Genomic DNA, 22,221 nt, shown 5'->3' on the forward strand with positions numbered 1-22,221 from the left:
CAATTCCTGAGTTCAATTCTCAGTGCTACAAAAAAGTAGTAATAAATTAAACTGAATATTATTTTTCTTAATGAAATGATAGGCATTATACTTTTAAAACAAAACCAAAATAATAGGTGTTTTACTTAGCATGATGGTGAATTCATGTAATCCTAGTATGTGGGAGGATGAGAAAGGGGGATAACACACAGGCTCAACATCAGACTTTGAAACTTAGGGAGACTCTTAGCAAATTAATGGCATCTTGTTTCAAAATTAAATTTTAAAAATAATTTTTAAAGTTTGGGGATATATTTCAAAGGTAAAATAACCCTGTGTTCAATCCTCAGTATGGAAGAAGAAAGGAAAGAAACAAGGAAACAAAAAAATAAAAAAGAAGAAGAAAGAAAGGAAAGAAGGAAGGAATGAAGGAAGGAAGGAAGGAAGAAAATTACTCAGAGCTAAGGTTTACTTACAGTTTTAAAGAAATTTATAAATAATAATAATATTTATTTCTTTATGAAATTTACATAACATGAGTGGTGAGGCCAAACACTTGAATACTTGAAGGTATATTCTCCAGAAAAAGAAAACCAGCATCAATTGGGAAATTTAAAACATTTATATTCTCAGGCTGAAAACAGATTTTACCAAATCTGAAGGCATGGGGTCCAGGCCCACAATCTGGGTTTTAACAAGCTTCTTTTTGTGCATGTTAACAATTTGATAAATGTTGCTCTAAAATATTCTTTGCCATGAAATTTACATGAAACTGAACTGAAATGTATAAATTTTACTTATGGCACAAATTATACTATCATTATTTTGTTAATATTTGCTACTGAGCAAGTGATTTTAAACAATGGTCATTAGGGACATCAATGAATTGTTATATAAGAATAGAAAATGTAGAGACATGTTTAAAATATAAATGGTTCCTTTTAAATTTTAATTAGTAATGCAGGCAGGTGAAATTTTATTTTTTGATTATAAATCAATGGAAAACATTTGCATTAACACTTTTATGAGCTGCTAGAATTAATTTGAATAAAAAATAGGTAAAGATAGAAAGGTGGAAATGGAGTCTTAAAAAGTGATTTCTTTTAGGAAAAAATGTTTTTGAATAATGTGTAAATAAGTGGGTAAGAAAAAGTAATTCTTTAGAAAACTGGTCGGTCGACAGATACTAAAAATAATCATCGTAGAAAGGATTATAGTTATGTTTATGTCAGTCTAAACTCAATGTGATAAATTGCTTTGCTTTATTTTTTATTTATTTATTTATTTTTGGTGGTACTGGGGTTCCTGGAACCCCGTCTATCTCCGGGCTACACTCCCAGACCTATTTTATTTTTGGAAACAGGGTCTCCTAAGCCAGTGCGGCTGGCTTTGAACCTGCGCGATCCTCCTGTCTCTGCCTCCCAACCGCGGGGATTACAAGCATGCGCCACCACGCCCGGCCTTGCTTTGCTTTTTATAAGAATTTTCATTTATGCTTCTGTGTATTGAGGTGCTTTCAATATTAATTTACTAATTTGTTCTAAGAATTCACTAGGAACCCTTCTGAGAAATCAGAAGTCCCTATTACATAGCATTCTCTGAATGTTACATAGCCATAGAGACAGAAAGGCTGTCAGACTGAAAACTGTTACTGTATTTAATTTCTCCCAAACAAAACCACACTTACTTAAGAAATGCAGAAGAGAATGGAAAGGGGTAGACAACTAACAGTCATATATGGTGTATTTGGGGAATGGCATTACTTCAAGACTTAATATATATTAAATGTATGAAAACTTCAGACAAAATTCAAAGGAGATTTTTGAATTTTATTCATCAGCCAGCCATATTATCAAAATAACCTAAACACACTTCTGTAACCTAAAGACACTTCTGTCTTTCCACGATGTCAGGATGTATTAAATAAAAATAAAGGCATAAGCTTTTATTTACACCATTTTCCATCGGTTGTCATTCACCAAATACGTGTGGGTCACTTGGTAGTCATGAGCTTGGAAATCACAAATTCCTTTATTTCATTTCAAACTTAATTTCATATATATATATATATATATATATATATATATATATATATAGAGAGAGAGAGAGAGAGAGAGAGAGAAACTACACTGAGCCACAGCCTGGAAACAAAGAATAGAAGGTTTGTCACTGTGAAAGTTCATGTCAAGTAAACAAAAGACAGGGTCAATGTGCCACCATGTCCAGTCTTGGGGGATCTTCCTTTAATGTGTCTGAAATGAACAGGTTATATCTGGTGAAGGTGAATTGCTCCTGTGTCTGGTGTTTCTAATGTGATTTGGGTTGTCCATTTGTCCAGGTGTTTCTTAGTTTAACAAATTTACATTAATAAGTTACTTATTAATATGTGCCTTATAGTTATATATACAAAGGATAATAGTTTACTTGTACAGATAAGGTATAGTTATTCTATCTCAGTACTTGTACTCAAAATGAAGTAACTCATGACAAATTACTGCTTCAAAAATGGATTCATTCACAGCTACACATAACTGCTCTCCACAATATGTTTTGCATATTGTGTTTTTTTAACAGATTCATAACATTATTTTGCATAAGGTAAGCATTTTGCATTATTTGAAAAAAAAACCTGAAAATATACTAGCTCAATCTTTGAAAATGAGTTTAATTTCATTCACTTTATTTTATAATGGTGAAGAAAAAATGTCAGAAATATTTTCAAAGTAAAAAAATGTATACTTCATTTTTGGTGCATAAAATATGTTTTCTTATTTTACTTATTAATTTTATATTTATACTTGTATCCGTGCATTGTACCTATATTTATCAGAAAAAGTTCTAGTGACATAACAAATATTTCATACTGACAAGCATTACGATGACTTATTTTAGCCATTAGTTTTTTTTATATTTATTCCAGGAATTTTAACTAAAAATTTGAATAAAGGAATTGAAAGGGCAAGTTTATCAATTTAGGTGAATTTACATTATGTATACTATGTTTCAGGGAGAATAACTACCCTGAAAAATGTTTTTGAAACTCACATATTACTAGTCAATCTAGTTAACACTGTAGCTTCTAATTCTTTGGCTCAAGACAAATATTTTTAAATTCTTTTTTTTTTACATTTAATAGACATTTTAATTTTTATAGATAAAAAGTACTAGCAATTTGTTTTTAACCAAAATATAAGATGTATCCATAAAATAGATCAGGAGAAAGGAATGTGAATGTCTGAATTCATTGTCAAGTAAGTTTCCACCATAGAGGTTAAATATCCTTGATCCTGTAAAAATGACTACAAGTCTAAAAGGGTGTATTGACTATAGATGTTTTAAACTGAAAGAGCTTATATATACAGGTATACAGCTCCAGTGCAGAGCCACTTGGAGCTCAGTGTGGCTCCTGGTATAAATGAGAAGGCTCCTAATCACAGTGTAAAGTGTTATCTGGAATTCTAAAACTATTTTATTTAATCAATACAGTCTGCAAATTTTTCTCACTGAACATTTATAGACATACAGTTACAGTAATTATAATGTCAAAAATAAGCAAATTCATTTATTATTTATTTATTTAATTATAATTAATCTATTTAGTTATTTTGGTACCCAGGGGAATTCTACTTCTAAGCTATACCAAAAGCTTTTTTAGTACTTTATTTACTTACTTAATAATTTTAATAGTCTCACAGTATAATGAAGTTCAGAGTGATCGTGACATACATGCACACAGCACTTGGTTAGATTTCCTGTGGATCTATCTCCATTCTTTTCCCTTTCCTGTACCAGATTTGAGATTGGCATTGGTGTTATCACATATATACATAATGCCAGTGGAAGTGTTTGTATATTAATGTTCCTCCGCCCCATCTGGATCACTTCTCTTTCTCCATTTGAGTTTCTCCTCCATTAACAAAATTCTCTTTTGTTATTCCCTATTATTCACTAGCTTCTGCATTTGAGAGAAAACATATGACACTTCACTTTCTGTGACTGGCTAATATCATTGAACATAATGTTTTTCATTTCCATATATTTTCCTTCAAAAGAGATAATTTTGCTCTTCTTTACTGCTGAGTAGAATTCTATTGTGTATATATACAATAAATTTGAAATCCATTTATCTGTTGATACACACTTAGGTTGGATCCATACTATAGTATTCTGATTTCAATGCCTTTGGAATAATACTCAGGAGTATTAAATAACTGGACCATATGGTAAAACCATTCCCAGTTTTCTGAGGAACCTCTACACTGATCTCTATAGTGGTTGTAATAATTTTCAATCCCACCAATAGTATGGAAGAGTTTATGTTTTACCACATCATTCTCAATATTTATTGTTGTTTGACTTCTTGGTGATTGTCATTCTGATTAGAGGTTAGATGGAATCTCAAGGTGATTATAATTTGCATCAGCCTGATTGCTAATGATAGTGACCATTTTATATATTTATTGGCCATTTGTATTTCTTTTGCAGAGTGTATATTTAGTTCGGTGGTCCATTTTTTCAATTAGGTTGTTTGTTTTCTTATAGCAAAGTTATTTTTTATTTTGAAACAGGATCTCCCTAAGTTCCCGAGTATGTCACTAAGTGTTTGAGGCTTGCCTTGAACCTGTGATCCTCCCATCTCATCCTCCAAGAACTAGGGTGAGGTGGGCATCTGTAAAAAAATAAAAATAAAAATAAAAAATTTCACTTGAGAAAAACAAAATAAAACATCAAACTGAATTATGATTGTATTTATAATGAGGAATCTTTGTGTTGAGGAATAGAGATGATCAGTCTAATGTTTGACTGAGGCTGTTAACAGGTAATATTAGTATTTTTTATTTAGGTGTGTCCTCTCCTTTTTCTCACCAGACCCCAGGCTCTACCTAACTCAAACTAGAAGTTGACCCTACCTAACCAAAAGGTCCTTGCTTTTTGGCTACTTCTAATACATTTTGTTACAGATAAACATATTCTTTATCTTCTACTTAAAGATAAATAATTAAATTACCTAAAATTTCCTAAAAGTGGTTAAAATTGAAGTGTTTTCAAATTCTGAACTCTTATCAGAGAGACAGTTATCACTTCTATTAAAATAAATAAGCACTCCTCTATAATCTCAGTACTTCAGTGGCTGAGCAAGGAAGATCACAGCTTGAGGCCAGTTTGTAGCAACTTAGCCATATTCTGTTTCAAGATAAAATATAAAATGGGGCTGGTGGTATAGCTCAGAAGTAAAGTGACCTTAGGTTCAATCTCCTGTACTATACACAAACACAAAATAAATTATGCTTATCTTTATTTTTAAGGCTCATACTTATCACCATTTATAACATCATACATGCACAATTATTATTATTATTTTTTATTTAATTTTTATTTTTATAAGTGGAACATATTGAGAGTGGTGTACATTTACATTGTGCTTCATGCCCTTCCCCCCTCCCTTTCCCTCCCCCCCAATAGAGAGTGTCCAGGTTAATCATGTTGTATTTATGCTATTACACATATCCATATGTAGCTCATCTATTGAACAACCTCAGCTTTTTCCTCTCCTATCCTTCCATTCAAGCTTTGCTGAGATTTCCCCTCCATCATCTGGAATCCCTCTGGTATTACCACTCCTCCCTAGCTTGAACATATTAGAGAAAACATATGTCCCTTCACTTTCTGTGCTTGACTAATCTCACTTAACATATTGTTCTCTAGTTCCTTCCATCTTCTTTCAAATGCTATTATTTTATTTTTCTTTATAGATGAATAGAATTTAGCTATAAAGAAAATTCTGTGTATTACCCATAATTTTGCAATCCACTCATCTGTTGATGGAGATCTAGGTTGGTTCCATATTTTGGCTATTACAAACTGTGCTGCTATGAACATGGATATGCATATGTCAACATAGTTCTCTGATTTCAACCCCTTTGGAAAGATACCCAGGAGTGGTATAGCCAGATCAAATGGTGGATCTATTCCCAGTTTTCTAAGGAATCTCCACACTGATCTCCAAAGTGGCTGAACTACTTTGCATTCCCACCAACAGTGTAAAAGAGTTCCGCCGGGCGTGGTGGCGCACACTTGTAATCCCCGCGCTTGGGAGGCAGAGACAGGAGGATCGTGCAGGTTCGAAGCCAGTCATGCGCGCTGGTTTAGTAGACCCTGTTTCCAAATAAAAATGTAAAAATAGGTCTGGGAGTGTAGCCCGGAGGTAGAAGGGCTTCCAGGAACCCCAGTACCACAAAAAAAAAAAAAAAAAGAGTTCCTCTTTCCCCACATCCTCTCCAGGAATTGTTGTTGTTTGATCTTTTTATGTTTGCCACTCTGATTGGGGTTAGATGGAATCTCAGCGTAGTTTTGATTTGCATCTCCCTGATGGCTAGTGACGAACATCTTTGCAGGTATCTATTGGCCATTTGCATCTCTTCTTTTGTGAATAGTCTATTCATTTCAGTTGCCCATTTCTTGATTGGGTTGTTTGTTTTGCTAGTGTAGAATCTTTTGAGCTCTTTCTATATTCTCGATATTAGACCTCTAATAGAGTGTTGGCTGGTAAAGATCTTCTCCCATTCTGTAGGCTTCCTGTTTAGGTTCTTCATGGTTTCAATTGATGAGAAGAAACTTTTTAGTTTGATGCAATCCCACTTATTCATTTTTGCTTTAATTTCCTGGACTTTGGAAGTCTTACTGAGAAAGTTACTCCCTGTACCTATATGTTGAAGTGTAGATCCTATGCCTTTCTCTGATAACTTCACAGTCTCTGGTCTAATTTCTAAGTCTTTGATCCATTTAGAGTTGATTCCTATGCATGGTGAGAAGTAAGGATTCAGATCCAACTTTCTACAAATGGATAGACAGTTCTCCCAGCACCATTTGTTGAAAAGGCTGTCTTTTCTTTAGTGTATGAGTTTGGCCCCTTTGTCAAAGATCAGTTGACTATAGATGTGTGGGTTTGTTTCTGTGTCTTCTATTCTGTTCCACTGGTCAGTCTGCCTTATTGTTGTGCCAATACCATGCTGTTTTTTACTTCTATTGCTCTATAGTATAATTTGAAGTCCGAGATTGTGATGCCTCCTGCCTGGTTCTTGTTGCTGAGAATTGCTTTGGCTATTCTGGGTCTTTTCTTCCTCCATACAAAATTTATAACTGATTTTTCCAGGTCTATGAGAAATAATGTTGGTATTTTAATGGGGATTTCATTGGATCTATAGATCACTTTTAGCAGAATGGCCATTTTGATGATATTTATTCTACATATCCATGAGCAAGGGAGATCTTTCCATTTTCCAAAGCCTTCTTCAGTTTCATTATTTAATTGTTTGCAGGGTCCAGCAATGGTCTCTGGCTCCGGTGGGGTGCACGACAGTAGCACCAGGGTTCAGGGCATGCGGTGGGCATACACACTGGTGCTGGGCCTGGGGCGTAGGCTGGAGGCCAAGGAAATCTCACAGGTGCACAGAGCTTTGGCCACCTGGGAAGCAGGCCGGGCCAGCGAGGTAAGTGCCCGGGCTCCGGTGAGGTGTGATGTCTAGGCACACAAGGTGAGCACTGAGTTTAGAGGTGGGGGTGGTGCAGGCATAGGCAACTAGCGGGGGTCCTGGGGCACAGACAGGGTGCACGAGGACAGTGCTGGGTCCAGGGCCAGTGCCAGGCCTGGGGCACACGCTAAGACCTGCAGCTTCTCTGGACGCACTCAGATACCTTGCTTCCTTGATCCAGGCGTCTGCGGGACTCACTGTGCTGCTGTGGTCCCATTTTTAGTGAGCACACAGGATTCTGGCGTGGGCACCACTCACTGTTTAAGATGAGGCTCTGTGACCATTTTTAGTCTCAGGTTATTTTGCCACGGTGGTATCATTCAGGACTAGGGAATGCAGTTTGGGCAGGCAGCCCATGCTGGCGCCAGCGGGCGACCCGGTTGTGTCTACAGCAGGTCTGATGCCCAAACTACTACTACTTCTTCTTCTTCTTCTTCTTCTTCTTCTTCTTCTTCTTCTTCTTCTTCTTCTTCTTCTTCTTCCTCTTCTTCCTCTTCTTCTTCCTCTTCTTCTTCTTCTTCTTCTTCTTCTTCTTCTTCTTCTTCCTCTTCTTCTTCTTCTTCTTCTTCCTCTTCCTCTTCCTCTTCCTCTTCTTCTTCTTCTTCTTCTTCTTCTTCTTCTTCTTCTTCCTCTTCCTCTTCCTCCTCCTCCTCTTCTCCTCTCCTCCTCCTCCTCCTCCTCCTCCTCCTCCTCCTCCTCCTCCTCCTCCTCCTCCTCCTTCTTCTTCTTCTTCTTCTTCTTCTTCTTCTTCTTCTTCTTCTTCTTCGCAGTGGGTCTTGAGTTCAGGCTTCTTTCCACCGAGGTACCTGGATCTGATTTAGTTCCTAATGGCGCTCTACAGCTCAAAATGGCCACAGTCCACAGATTATAAACTTATTTGGGAGGCAATAAGTATACTTCTGTCATTTCAGAATGAAGGTATCTATTTAGTGACCCATTTATAAAAATAAAATAGTTTTTAAACTTAATTTCTCAGGAATCAAATGGTTCTTTGTGTAAGTCCCTGCGAGTGTAAGTAGTTTGAAGCTTATAGTTCTGCTGTGAGTATAAGTGTTATACCTTGTAGCTCTTAGAAAATGTTGCAGAAAATATTATTTTCTTCTATTTGGATAATTAATCACCGTATTTACTTTCTTACAAGCAAGTAAATAATTTGTAGGATATTAAATTTGAATGCACATGGATCAGAACACTAATAAAATAATTATATGCATGTATGTAAAATAATTATATGTATTTTTTTCAAATAACAAATGTACTTTTAATTAATCTCAGATAAAAACTATGTAGGGAGGGTCAGTAATCAGTTCTTCCCCAACTAGAAAGAGCCACATCTGGAAAGCCTTGAGGAACTAGGTTAGCCCGAATATTTCACTTTTTACCTCCTCCGCAGTATTAGAGAAAACAAGGCAGCATATCATCCTGTGTTAAATGTGTGGCTGGCAACCAAATTCAGTCTCTTACATCCCGTATTTACTCTTTAGCTCTTCTACTTTGCCGACGTACACTTCCATGGCACTTTCCTTGGATGTCCCTTTCAGCTGATTCCAGGCATCTCATTTGGCCTTGCCTTTGAAGTCCAACATCCCAAGCCGTTCTGTATTTATGTCACCCACGGTGGCTTGTTTGTAGTGGCTGTAGATGAACAGCATCTCATCATCTGCTGGCTGGGTTTTGAGGTGCTTAACTTCCTCAGCAGCCCGGTCAATGTCAGCCTGAGACATGCTGGAGGGAGTATGAGGATTCTGCAGAGTCCACGGAGGAGGCGAGTAGCAGGAAGCAATAAGTATATGTATTTGTTGAGAGTTCTACCCCTTTGCTTATATTAATATGAACTTTTGATTGTGCCACTGGCATTCCATTTTATTGATAAGTGAAATCAATCAGTCTCAGAAAGTCAAGGGTTGTATGTTTTCTTTCAAATGTGGAATCTAAAGAGAGAAAAAAAAGAGGAAACATAAAAGACTTTTTGTAAATGTGGAGAGGCAAGTAGAAAAGTGGAAGAAGACTGGAGGAAGAAAGAAAGGAACAAGAAAAAGAATAGAGGAAGGAAACAGTTCAAATAATACTATGACAGTGTATGAAGTTACAACTATCAATTTTGCCAATATAAACAAGGAGGGCAGAGTGAATAGGTAGGTGAGATGCAGAAAAAAATACACCAAGAGCTGTTAGACTAAAGACTTCCAAAAGAAAGTTCCTAATCCTTCCAAAATCTGTATATTGAGTCAGAACATTCCCTGGTAGATTATATAAAGTGTCTTCCTTAATTTTCAGACAAGCTAAGTAGGGTCTCCTACAGCAAGATTTGAAAATAATCCATGAAGCATGATGGAGAACATAGTCCTTCAGTGATGGCAGTTTTTTTCTTTATGATAGACATTCTGTTCTCTCACACTCATGAGGCTGTTCTGTAGTTCTTCAAGAGCCCTTTTGCAGACACCGCTGGTATTTCCAGTGAGAACCATTGAGAGTTGGATTGGTTGCCCAAAGGAGAACTGCACAAACCACTATATAAATGACATATTTAGGGTGAAGTAGCCTAACCTGTCAGCTCTGAACATGTGTGATGTTGCCATATCCCATGTCTACCTGTGTGCTCTTGCTCTTGTTAACATCTATAAACCGAGGAAGGAAATAATGTACTGGTGAAGTCATACATATCTAAACCAAATATCTTCTTTTTATTTTTGGAAGAAAAATAGTAGCAGGGCATGTTTTATTGTAGATGTCAATTATAAATGGATAGGCACAAATGGTGGTGATACTTACCTTGGAGATGGTCTTTATGACCCACCTCACTAAACTATATATATATATATATATATATAGTTTATATATAACTATATATATAACTATATATATATATATATATATAGATATATATACACACACACACTCTCTACAGACTTTTTCTGCTTTATTGACATAATCTACATCTTAGCAATCAACAGGGGCCTCCCAGGTGAATTTTAGTGATGACAGGTGTGTCATGTCTAAGCACAGCTTAATGCTCATTGGAAAATACAGGTACGCTGGTTTATTTGGGGTATTATGTTAGAAAATGATACTCTTATCCCAAAGCAGGCTGCAATTCAGGGAATACAAACATTCTTTCTTTAATAAGTACAGTGGCACATGCCTGTAATCTCCTTCACTCCAAAGTCTGAGCCAGGAAGATTTCAACTTCCTGAGCAGCTTAGGGAGACCTGGTTTCAAAAACAAAAACAAAAAAGGCTTGGGATGTAGTCAGGGATTATTTTTTATTTTCTCTTCTTTTTTTTCTAATTGTGGGAACTGAACTCAGGGGCATTGTACCTCCAGTCTACTTCCTAACCCCTTTTTATTTTTAATTTTTAAACTGGATCTCTAGCTAGGCATAGAGGTGCATGATAGTAATCCCAATACTTGGGGGGCTGAGACAAGAGGATTGCAGGTTCAAGGACAGCTTCAGTCAACTTCAGCCACTCAGTGAGGCCCTCCACAAATTAGTAAGATTCTGTTTCAAAATAAAGTATAAAAATATAGGGCTGGGGTGTACCTCAGAGGTAGCATGCCCCTAGGTTAAATTACTAGCACAGAAAAAGACAAAAAAACAAAACAAACAAACAAAAAAAAAACAAATAAAAAACCAAGAATCTTACTAATTTTCTGAGGCTAGCCTCAAAACTGCAATCCTCCTGCCTCAGTTTCCTAAGTGCTCAGATTACAAGTATGTACCAACTTTCCCCCTGCTAAGACTTTTTATGTTTTTTGTTCCTCTTATTTGCCCAAACTGTTATCACTATCTCAGGCAGCTACAATTTAGATTATTATTGTTGATTGCTTTTGATAAATGTCTCAGAGAAAAGATAGTTTATTCTGAGTGATCTCTGAGTCAGGCCAAATTGAGAAAACCCTTTTCAGTGGGCCTTTCAGGGTACTGCAAGACAGTGTCATATAATTGTGATTCAGAGAATGAGGTTTTTGGTAAAGCATCAAATCAATATTTAGAGCTTGATAAACTAATAATTTTCATGGCTATTGTGATTTAAGATGGGTAGGTTTTGGTTCTATAACAGAGCTGTGTAGAAAGAAATATAAATATAGTAAATAAAAATAATGTGCATTGTTTTTTGAATAAGTATTCCTAGATCTTCGCAAGCCTTTGTTAATTGCTGAATTTTGAAAAAGTTAATGTACCAGTATTGGGAAGAGGTGCCAAAATGTATTAATGTACCAGTATTGGGAAATACTTCCAATTTTAAAAATATATCTTTGGTAGTGAAGAAAGCCAGGAGTTGTGGGGAGAGGGCCTGTAGATTTCTCCATGGATAATTAGCAAAAGAACTGAAGAAGCCTAGGGCCATTTTACATTTCTAAAGAGAGGCAGAGTTCCTCCAGGATGGGAGGAAATCCCAGATTCCAGAGAAGCAGCTTGACACATTTTGGAATGTAACAAAAGGTGTGGGGGTCTCTGCCTGAGACAGAACTGCCCCCCCAGCGCCCCCTCTGAGGGGGTGGATCTGGCTGGGATGGAGACCTGGGCTAAAGATAGGGCACCACATCTACATATCAAAGAACCTGCCCAGATCTGGTCAGGCTGCCTATTAGAAAGCTCCTCATGTTGTATCTTTGGTGAATTCATTGGAACCACCATGAGGCTGTAACTGTCTTCTGTATTTCTATCTTTTTAATAAACTTTTTAAAATCTTCAGCAAGAGTCTGTGCTAATGTTTATTTACCCTTAGCTCAGGACAAAAACCTGCGATTTTTCTGTTTTTGCTTTATGTGTGTGTGTGTGTGTGTGTGTTTTGAGGGAAATTGTGTCTGGAACCCTAAACGGGATCCTCAGGGACAGTTTCCCTAAAACCATATCATCTCAAACTGTAACAGTTAATTTTTAACAATGTTTTCTATTGTGCTTGTATATTTAATAACAAACAAAAATTTTGAATGTTTTTCTCATTCATTCTGAAACTGGGACAGTTTGCTTTCCTTTTAGTTAATCATATTTATCAATATGGTTACAACTCTTCTCCTACCAACCTAAGAAGTCTTAATGTCCTTATGTTATGGATTGGGAGAATATGGTTGTGGGAAACTGTTCCCCAGGGACCCCTGCTAGGGCCCCGGACACACTTTCCCCCAACCTATAACAAAAGCCAAAACGACCAAAAACAGAAAATTACTGTGGGTTCTTATCCTAAGCTAAGAATAAAGATGCATAGCTTGGACAGTTGCTGAAAATTTAAAGAAGTTTATTAGAAAGATAGAAACACAGAAAATAGAAATACAGCTCCATACCAGACTGGCATGGAGGGTTGACTCGAAATGAATATACCCAAGGGATTACACATGGACCTGACTTTATACCCATGACCTCCATCTTGTTTACATAATTCTGACATAGTGACCGTCCCTGTAAGGTACCTCCCCCAACAAGGTGTGGCAAGGCATCTCCTTCCATGAAGGTTGACCCCTCCTACCATTTTAGCTGGCTTATCCAATCATGTAGATATGTCTTTAGATAAAGGTTTAGTTCTTCTCAACTAAGAATTGTCTTTAGATAGAGACAGGCCTAATTATCCTGTCCTATTAACTGGTTAATTGTTTTTAGCTAGGTTAATTTACATTGGAATAGTTGCCTGCTTTTAGGCAAAAACCAAGTCCTTGCACAGATTTGCCCCTCACCCAATTTTTGAAATATATTAATAATCATAACTTTCTCAAATTTTCCTAGGCCATTTCCAATACTGGTACATTCCCCCCTTTGTCTAATAACTTCCTGACACCTGTCAGGCCAAAGGTAGATACAGAAAATACGTTCTGACATTTAAAATTTTACAAACATTTAACATGAGCTCAATTTCCATTAATTTTTTTCCCTATTTCTATTGCATGAATGTACCCCTTAGCAAAGAAATAAGGATGTAGAATTGGTCATAAACTGCTTTGAGCTGTACAGGGGTGAAGTTGGGGGGGGCCAGCTTTAGGGTAACATTCATGCATATAGTTGGATGAAGGAATCAGATGGCTTCATGCCGTGTGCGTCTATGATGACCCAAAGGGCCTTGATAGATGTCTGTCAGGTTCTGTCTGTCAGAAAGCTTTAACCCTACAAGACAGCACTTACAATACAGGTTAACCATGAAACCCAAAAGATAACACTTAAATGAGAAATTAAAACTGTTTTGTTGACTTAGACTGAAACACACGAAAGTGGGATGCATTAAGTTTATTTTGCACCACATGAATCCAGAAATTAGTACTGTGGAAACCTTAAATAGGCTTTGGAATAAAGATTCTAGATGATTTGATGAGCACCAGTTGGGTTTTTGTTTGTTTGTTTGTTTTTTCTGATGGTACTAGGGTTTGAAGCCAGAGGCATTTTACCTCTGAGCTATACCCACAACCATTTTTATTTATTTATTTTTAACTTAGAAACAGGGTCTCTCACTAGGTTGCTGAGAGTCTTGTTGCACTGCTCAAGTCATCCTGGAATGAGTGATTCTCTTGTCTCAGCCTCTCATGTATTAGAATTACAGGTATGTGCTGCCACATTAAGCTTTTGTTAGTCTTCAATTTATTGTTTTACCTAAGTGGAACATTTTTTATTTTCTATAATTTACATTTATATTGTAGTCCCATTATTATAATAATGAATTAAAGTACACCTGAATTTAATACAGAAAGTTATGCTTTTTGGTATTCTTTTTTTTTTAATTTTATTTTATTGGTGCACTGTATTCATACATCATAGTGGGATACAAACTTTTGTAGACATACATGCACACATCACCCAGTCAACCCCCACCCGATCCCCACCCCATTCTCTCCCCATCCCTCCTTCCCATGCTTGGCTTAGTGGTTGACATCTAGTATTATAGCAATTTATCCAAAATTAAAAATGATAATCTCACATAACAGTTTCATTTGTCTGATACCAAGCTTTTGATGATTTAAATATAACATTTCAATATTTCTTTTTGCTTTCTTTCTTACCTGAGCATATTTTTTTCTGTTTTTTTAGGTGAAACTATCATATATTTATATATTTATTTTTCAGAAAAAAATCTATCCTAATATGGAATATGAATTCTAGATACCCAAAACGATCTTGAAAAAGAACAAAGCTAGCAGATATATATTTTCTGATTTCAAACCATATAAAGCTACAATAATTGAAACAGTGTAGTACTGTTCTAAAGGCAGATATATAGACCATTGGAGTTAAATACAAGCCTAGAGCTAAATTCTTCCCTATATTGTCAAGTTATTTTTGACAAGGTTTCCACGAACATTTGGTGGTGGAAATAATAGTCTTTTAACTAAATATTGTTGAAAAATAATAATTACATGGAAAAGAATAAAATTGGACCCTTACCTAATCCCTCATACAAGTATTAACTCAAAATAGATAAAAGACCTAAATATAAATCTTAAGACTATAAACTTTTAGAAGAAAATCTGGGTCATAAAACCTCACAACATTGAAATTGGCAGTGATTTCTTGGATATGATTTCAATGGCACAGGCAACAGAAGAATATACAAACTCCCTAAAAAATAAAAGAAAATATTGTATATCCAAAGACAATGTAAACAGAGTTAAAAGTTACTAATAGAATTGGATAAAATATTTCCAAATGCTATATCTGAAGGTATATTAATATTCCAATTAGAAATCCTAAAAATTAACAACAATAAAGGCAAACAATACCATTTAGAGATAGGTAAAAGACTAACATAAATAATGAATCTCCACAGATAACCAATCTTAGTTGTCTGTTGGATGGAAACTCTTGTTTCTCTGGTTCTGGTGAGTGTTACCTATTTCTTCTTTGTAGTTAATCTCTTTGAGTATTTTCTCTAGCGCTGGTTTTGAAGACATAAATTCCTTCAGTTTCTGTTTGTCATGGAACCATCTAATTTGATAGAAAGTTTTGCTGGATAGGAAATTTTTGGCTGGAAGTTGTTTTCTTTCAGAGTTTGGAATATGTTACTCCAAGCCCTTCTGGCTCTCATGACTTGGTTTGGGAAGTCTGGAGTGATTCTAATTGGTTTGCCCCTGAATGTCACTTGGCCCTTTGTTTTTGTTGCCTTTAAGATTCTCTGCTTGGCTTCCACATTGGTCATTTTGACAATTATGTGGCGTGGGGATCCTCTTCTCCGGTCCTGTCTAAAGGGAGTTCTATAAGTTTCCTGGATCTGTGTATCAACCTCTTGCTCTATATTTGGAAAATTTTCTGCTATTACTTCCTTGAAGAGATTGTTGATCCCTTTGGTATCACTTTATTTTCCCTCCTCTATTCCAATTATTCTTAGGTTAGCTCTCTTAAGATGGGCCCATATTTCTTCAATGTCAGATTCCTGCTGTTGGATATTTTTTTCTAGATTAGAAACTATGCGTTCATTTTTGGATTGCTCATCTTCTAAGAGCGAGATTCTGTTCTCCATGTGGTCTAATCGGTTGTTTGTGCTTTGAATTGAGGCCTTTACTTCATTCATTGCATCCTTTATCTCTTTTTGGCTCTCTCTGAGTTCTTTTCGAAGCACCTCTATTATTTCTACAGTTATTTTCCTGATTTGATCTTCTAAAAATCTCTGATTTTCTGTTTTATCGGGTTCTGATGTTGTGGGGTTGTGTGCATTCATTACTCCAGTGTTATTCCTCTTTCCCATGATTTTGGAAGTTTGTGCCTTCTCTGGGTTCTTCCCTTGGGTCACTATGGCTTCACTTAAGGTGCTCTGGATCTCGAGTCTGTATTATCTCAGACCCCACTACTCCTTTACTGGGTTGTATTACAGAGTCTCCGACCCAGGGAGTCGATAGAGGCTGCTTTAGACTGTGGGGGGCGCCAGGTTGCACGTTCTCCTATGGTGTGATATCTCTGCCACCGCCACCCCCTCACTGAGTCAAGTCCCAGGGGGTACAGTACTGGGATTTCTCCTCTGTGGCCCGCAATTTGACTCACTGTTCTTGAGTACACAGATGTAGCTGTACTGGACTCGGTGAATTCCTTGCTGCTGCTGCCGCCAGTGGCAATATGGCGCCGCTGCCACGCCCTCGGCCGTGAAGCTGGCATATTTTTTCTTCTCTGGTTTTGATTTCCACTCTGAATCCCTGCAGCGTGTGCTGAGCTCAGCCACTGGGAGCTTTAAATGGTGTCTGCGCCGAAAGATCCCCCCTGGCTGTTCCGCAGTGGCTCACCTCGGCTTGCTGTAGCCGTCCATTGAGTTTGCCGCTGCCGCCGGCAGTATGGCGCTGCTGCCGCGTCCTCGGGCGCGTGTGTCTCCTCTGTGGCCCTGAGCTCTGTTCTCAGTCTGCTTTCTCTCTGGAGCCTGGTGGTTTTTTTGTTTTTCTGGTGATGGTGTTTTCTGGCTATGGAAGGCGCTGGTTTTGTGGTAATGGAAATTGGTTGTTAGCGGGGCTCTTAAGCCCCGCTTTTCTCGGTCTCCATCTTCCCGGAAGTCCCTTGATATTCTTAAGAGATCATTTTAGTATGAAATCCACTGACATATAAATAGGTGATTAGTTGTTATCTAAAGAAGTTTATTTTGTGATGTATTTTCCACAATTATACTGAAATATATTGCTCTATGTAACAGTGACATGTAGCTGCTGGTTCTTGTTCTCAGCTATGTGTAGAAAACAATAGCCAGAACTTCTCTTTTTGCTATAAGTTTAAGCGATTTTATTATTACAAAGAGAGAAAGATAGTACAGAACTTAAAGCACTGCATTATAGAGAGTGACATAATGGAGTGACTTGAAAATAAATCACTGAAGTTGTTGGATATAGAACAGTTTTATACCAATAATCATCTGATCTGACTAGATCAGCCCCTTCTGGGGCAAGTTCTTTAATGTGGGGATTCCTTCCAGAGGCCTGCCATGTACAAACCCCAAGCCTTTTGTTATACCCCAATATGTGTTAATTGATTATCTGAGCCTGGGATCTCTTGAAGGTTTATGCCCCCCCCCATCCTTGGGAAATTTTGTCTTTAAAATGTAAAAGACCCTGGGCTCCCTCTATTTTCTTGCTAATTACTCTTGGTTCCTAGAACTCTACAGGGTTCCTTCCCTGTCTGAGTGACTGTCTGCACCCAAGCTCTGGCTTTCTAACACCAAAGTTATTTTCAAATACATTTTGAAGCCATTTCTGAATACTGGCACACTCTATTTCTGAATCTCATTTTCAATGAAATGGTATTCTATTGAAATGGAAATGGTACAAGTTTGAAAGTAATTTGTCTATTAAATACTAGCACTATAACATTTCACAAGTACTATTTTAATGTAAATTTACAATTTTTTCTCAATGTAATAGTTTAGGTTATAATAATTGCTTATTATAGTTGATATTAGAATAATTAGAATAAATAAAAATATTAATTTCTTTTAATTACAAATTGACAAATTGTGGTTATAGATATATGTGATATTATTTTAGTACAATGTGGAGTGGTTAAAGCAGGAAAATTAAGCTACCATCAGTTTACATATTTAACATTCTTTGCAATGAAACATTTAAAATGTACTCAAAGACATATTATATACAGTACTTAATTGTTAACTACACTGAGCACATTGTGAAAACTGAGCTTAATAAAACAGATATATTCCTCTAATCCAATTTAAGTTCTGGAAATGCCTAATCAATAATAACTAAAGCAATTACCCTTATTTACAATAGCTATCAGAGTAATTTCATTTTTATATATATCATTATTTTTATTAATGTCTATTCCATCTGTTACCCAGTACCATAGTTTCATTAATGTGAAATATTTCTATTGAATATATGACTGATCATGCCCTGTTTTGTACATATTAGTGATAGGATGATAAAATTAAAAGACAATAACCTCAGTTTTATTTTATCTGATGCCAAGTATAACAACTGAAATTTTACTTACTTAATAAACATCTACTCTTTAAATAAACTTATGAATAAATAAAAACTGGGTTAAAATTACTTTGTAGAATGTTCTTAATAATTATTTGTGGATTCACTTAGATTGGCTAGTTTATTAAGCAATAAAGGGTAACCTAAAGTCACAAAAGCTTTAAACAGCAGATACATTTTTTTTCTCACATTACTTTTTATTTGCAGTCAACACAAAAACTCATTTAGTGACCCTAAGTAGCAAAGCAGCAACCATCTCAATCGTTTGCTTTTTTTTTTCTTTAAAGTAAAATAGTACATACCACAGACTAGCACCCAGTCATATAGCTTACCCAAAGATAATTCTCATTGCCATGTGCCTTGAAGCAAAGAAACAAGAAAAGTACTAGGTAAAAGGCAATAGTGACTACCATGGGATAAGGGAAAAGATATTACTTCACCTGTTCAGACCACAGGTGAAAAAGAGAATAATGTAATTAGAAGGAAGAATAATAATAAAATTAAACATGGTAAAATAATTACTTCACAGCTTAAAAGCAAAAGGGTAGAGCATAACACTGGTCACACTTAAGTCCCCCTTCAACAATTATTTTTCATTTATTTTAAATATTATCAATTCTATGAATGTTATTACAGTTTGTATTATTTCTAAACTTCAATAAATATTTATTTGTAATTTACTGAAATGCATACATTAGAACTTGTTTATCAAAGTGGCTTGAGAAATACAATCATTTTTCTTATAAAACTAGTCTGTTGTTTCTCAAAGCACTGGCAATCTTTTACAATTTTGAGCATATATACTGTTGTCTCCTAATTGACATTATCATATGTGTTTGAGAAAAGATAATCTGATTAACAAAGTATAGGTATTGTTCTTGCTTCCACTAAGAACGATTGAGTTCTTATTATCTATATTTATCTTTATAAGAATCTTTGTTAAACTTTGCAGACATAATAATATTCAAATGATATATTCCCTAGATTATTACTTTGCACAAAACATTATTATTTTCTGAAATATAGCCATAAAATTACATTATCTTAACAATGTGACATAGAGACAAAAAATAATGTTTTGTATTTTAAATACACATTTGAAACACTTAAGTGTATTCTTAAATTTATTTTAAAAACCTCATTTTAAAATGACTCCTATTTTACTGAAAATCTATATTGTCCATTTCTAGAAATTAAAACAATTGATGAATAAATTTAACTAGAAATTTATTTTATTTTCTATTAATAAAGCATATAGTATTTGCTATATTTCTTTTCAAATTACATGTACCTAAACACAATATTTATAAATAGTAACTGACCAGAGCAGGCATATGAATGACATATAGCACTATATAAGTTTAATAATTCATATTATCTTCCCCTGGCTATTAATACATCTAACTTAACAGCATAGCTTATCACTAAAACTACATTAATGACACAATGGAGATAATATTTTATATTGATTCATTATTTGAGCATATGTAATTTGCTCAGATAAGAATTTTGAAAATACCTCAATATACATAATTTTATTTGGGAGAAATCCATTTAAAAGTAAATTCTCAAGTTACTCATATATGTAAACTGCACATATTAGCAAAATTTTGATTTCCAAAGAATTCAAGGGAATCAAATGATTACAAAATAGCAAGAAACAAAGATAGGCATAGTGGTGCATGCTTGTAATCCCAGCATTTGGGAGGCTGAGACAGGAGGATTGTTGTGGTTCATGGACAGCCTCAGCTACTAAGTGAGGCCCTGTGCAACTTAGTGAGAACCTGATTCAAAATAAAGAATAAAAATAGGACTCGGGTGTATATTAAAGGTAGAATGCCCCTGTATTTTATCCCCAGTACCTCAAAAAAATAAAAAAATAAAAAGAAATAGCAAAAAAAAAAAGATCAAATATCAAGGATGTTAAATCTGAGTGTATTACATTTACATATTAAAGAAGTTTACTTTAAGTTATATTATGAAGAAGATGATGACATAGAGGAAGATTCAGTCACTTTGAGACTTGTATCTCAGTTGCTGGAAAGACTACTTCTTGACAAGAGAAGAATAGCAGTGAAGAACTCAACAAAAATGATAGAAGTTAAAATGTGGCAGAATCAGAGTCAGAAGAAAGAACACAAAACTTTCAAGAGTTTCAAGTGTTTCACCTGTTGAGAGAAGAAGCGACAGTGGCTTCATCTTGGCCAGGCAGCACCAGGGCTGCTGACTGCCAGCCCTGTGGTCCCCCAGAGACATGCTATATCTAGCAAAGATATCATTCAAAATTTATTTAATAAATAATAAAAAGATTCTAAGACAAGCATAAACTCAAATACTTTATGACTGCCTTGCCAACACAACATTTGGGAGGCAGACACTGGAGGATAGTGGTTCGCAGACAGCCTTAGCTACTCAGCAAGGCCCTTTACAACTCAGTGAGACCCTCATTTAAAAAAAAGATAAAAACAGGGCTGAATATATAGCTCGAAGGTACAATGCCCCTACATTCCATCCTCAGTACTAAAAACAAACAAACAAAACTAATGACACACCTTAAGGACCTAGAAAAACAGAAAGTCAAATTTCAAATCCAATAGAAAGCAGGAGATAACTACAATCAGAGCAGAAATCAATGAAATAAACCAGAAAAAATGCAAAAGATGAATAAAACAAAAAGGTCGTTCTTTGAAAAGATTAACAAGATTGACAAACCACCTAGCCAATTTAATCAAAAGAAAGAGAAAATAAACTTGAAATATTAAAATCAGATATGAAAAAAGACAAATCACCACAGATAGTGGGGAAAATTAAAGGTCCATCAGAATCTATTTTGAAAATTTATATTCTATAAATTGGAAAACATAGAAAATTTCAACAGATTTGTAGCCACATACAACCTACCTAAATTAAATATAAATTACCTAAACTAACCAATAGCAAGCAAAAAGATTAAAAAAAAAAAAAGTAAAAAACATTCTGCCATCAAAGAAAAGCCCAGGTCTGAACAAATTCTAGCTGAATTCTACAAAAACCTTACAGATAAACTAAGCCCAAGCTTCACAAGTTTTATTCAGTGAAATTTAAAGAGCTGGAATTTTTCAAAACTCTTTTTTTATGAGGCCAGTATTATATCAATATGAAAATCAAATAAAAATATCTCAAGAAGAGAAAAGTATAGATCAATATCATTGAAGAACATATATTCTAATATTCTAAGCAAAATGCTAGCCATGCACATTGGACACCACATCAAGAAAATTGTACACCATGACCAAGTTGACTTCATCTCAGAAAAGTAAGGCTGGTTCATCATATGCAAATCAACACGTATTATTCACTACATAAATTGAACTAAAAACAAATATCACATGATCTTCTTAATGAATACTGAAAAATAATTTTGCAAAATCTAACTAACATTCCTTCATTTTAAAAACTGCAGAGCCAGGCATGGTGGCACATGTTTGTAATCCCAGCATTTTGGAGGCTGTGATCCGAGGACTGCAGTTCACAGAGAACCTCAGCTACTTAGTGAGGCCCTCCACAACTTAGTGAATCCTTGTTTCAAAATAAAGAATAAAAAAATAGGGCTGGGAGAGTAGCTCCGTGGTCGAATGCCCATTCCTAGACCCATTCCTAGACCCACAAAACCCAAACCAAACCAAAACAAAACAACAAAAATGAAAAACCCAAACGTGCAGAAAGTTGGATTAGAAGGAAATTCCACAACATCATTAAGGAAATATATAATAAATTCAAACCCAACATCATATTGAGTGGGAAAAGAATGTGAAAATTACCTTTAAAATCAGAATTGTGA

At 35.5% G+C, this 22,221-nt stretch overlaps 1 pseudogene across 1 annotated transcript; it reads right to left on the reverse strand.

The window, feature by feature from the left end:
* Nucleotides 1-8,971: 8,971 nt before the first annotated feature.
* On the reverse strand, nt 8,972-9,235 carry LOC308271324 (acyl-CoA-binding protein-like; annotated as a pseudogene). Its single transcript has one exon. The product of its transcript is annotated as an acyl-CoA-binding protein-like (transcript).
* Between the last annotated feature and the right edge of the window lie 12,986 nt (nt 9,236-22,221).

This window comes from Muscardinus avellanarius (assembly GCF_963383645.1).
Source record: "Muscardinus avellanarius genome assembly, chromosome: 12".
NCBI classification, from domain to species: Eukaryota; Metazoa; Chordata; class Mammalia; order Rodentia; family Gliridae; genus Muscardinus; species Muscardinus avellanarius.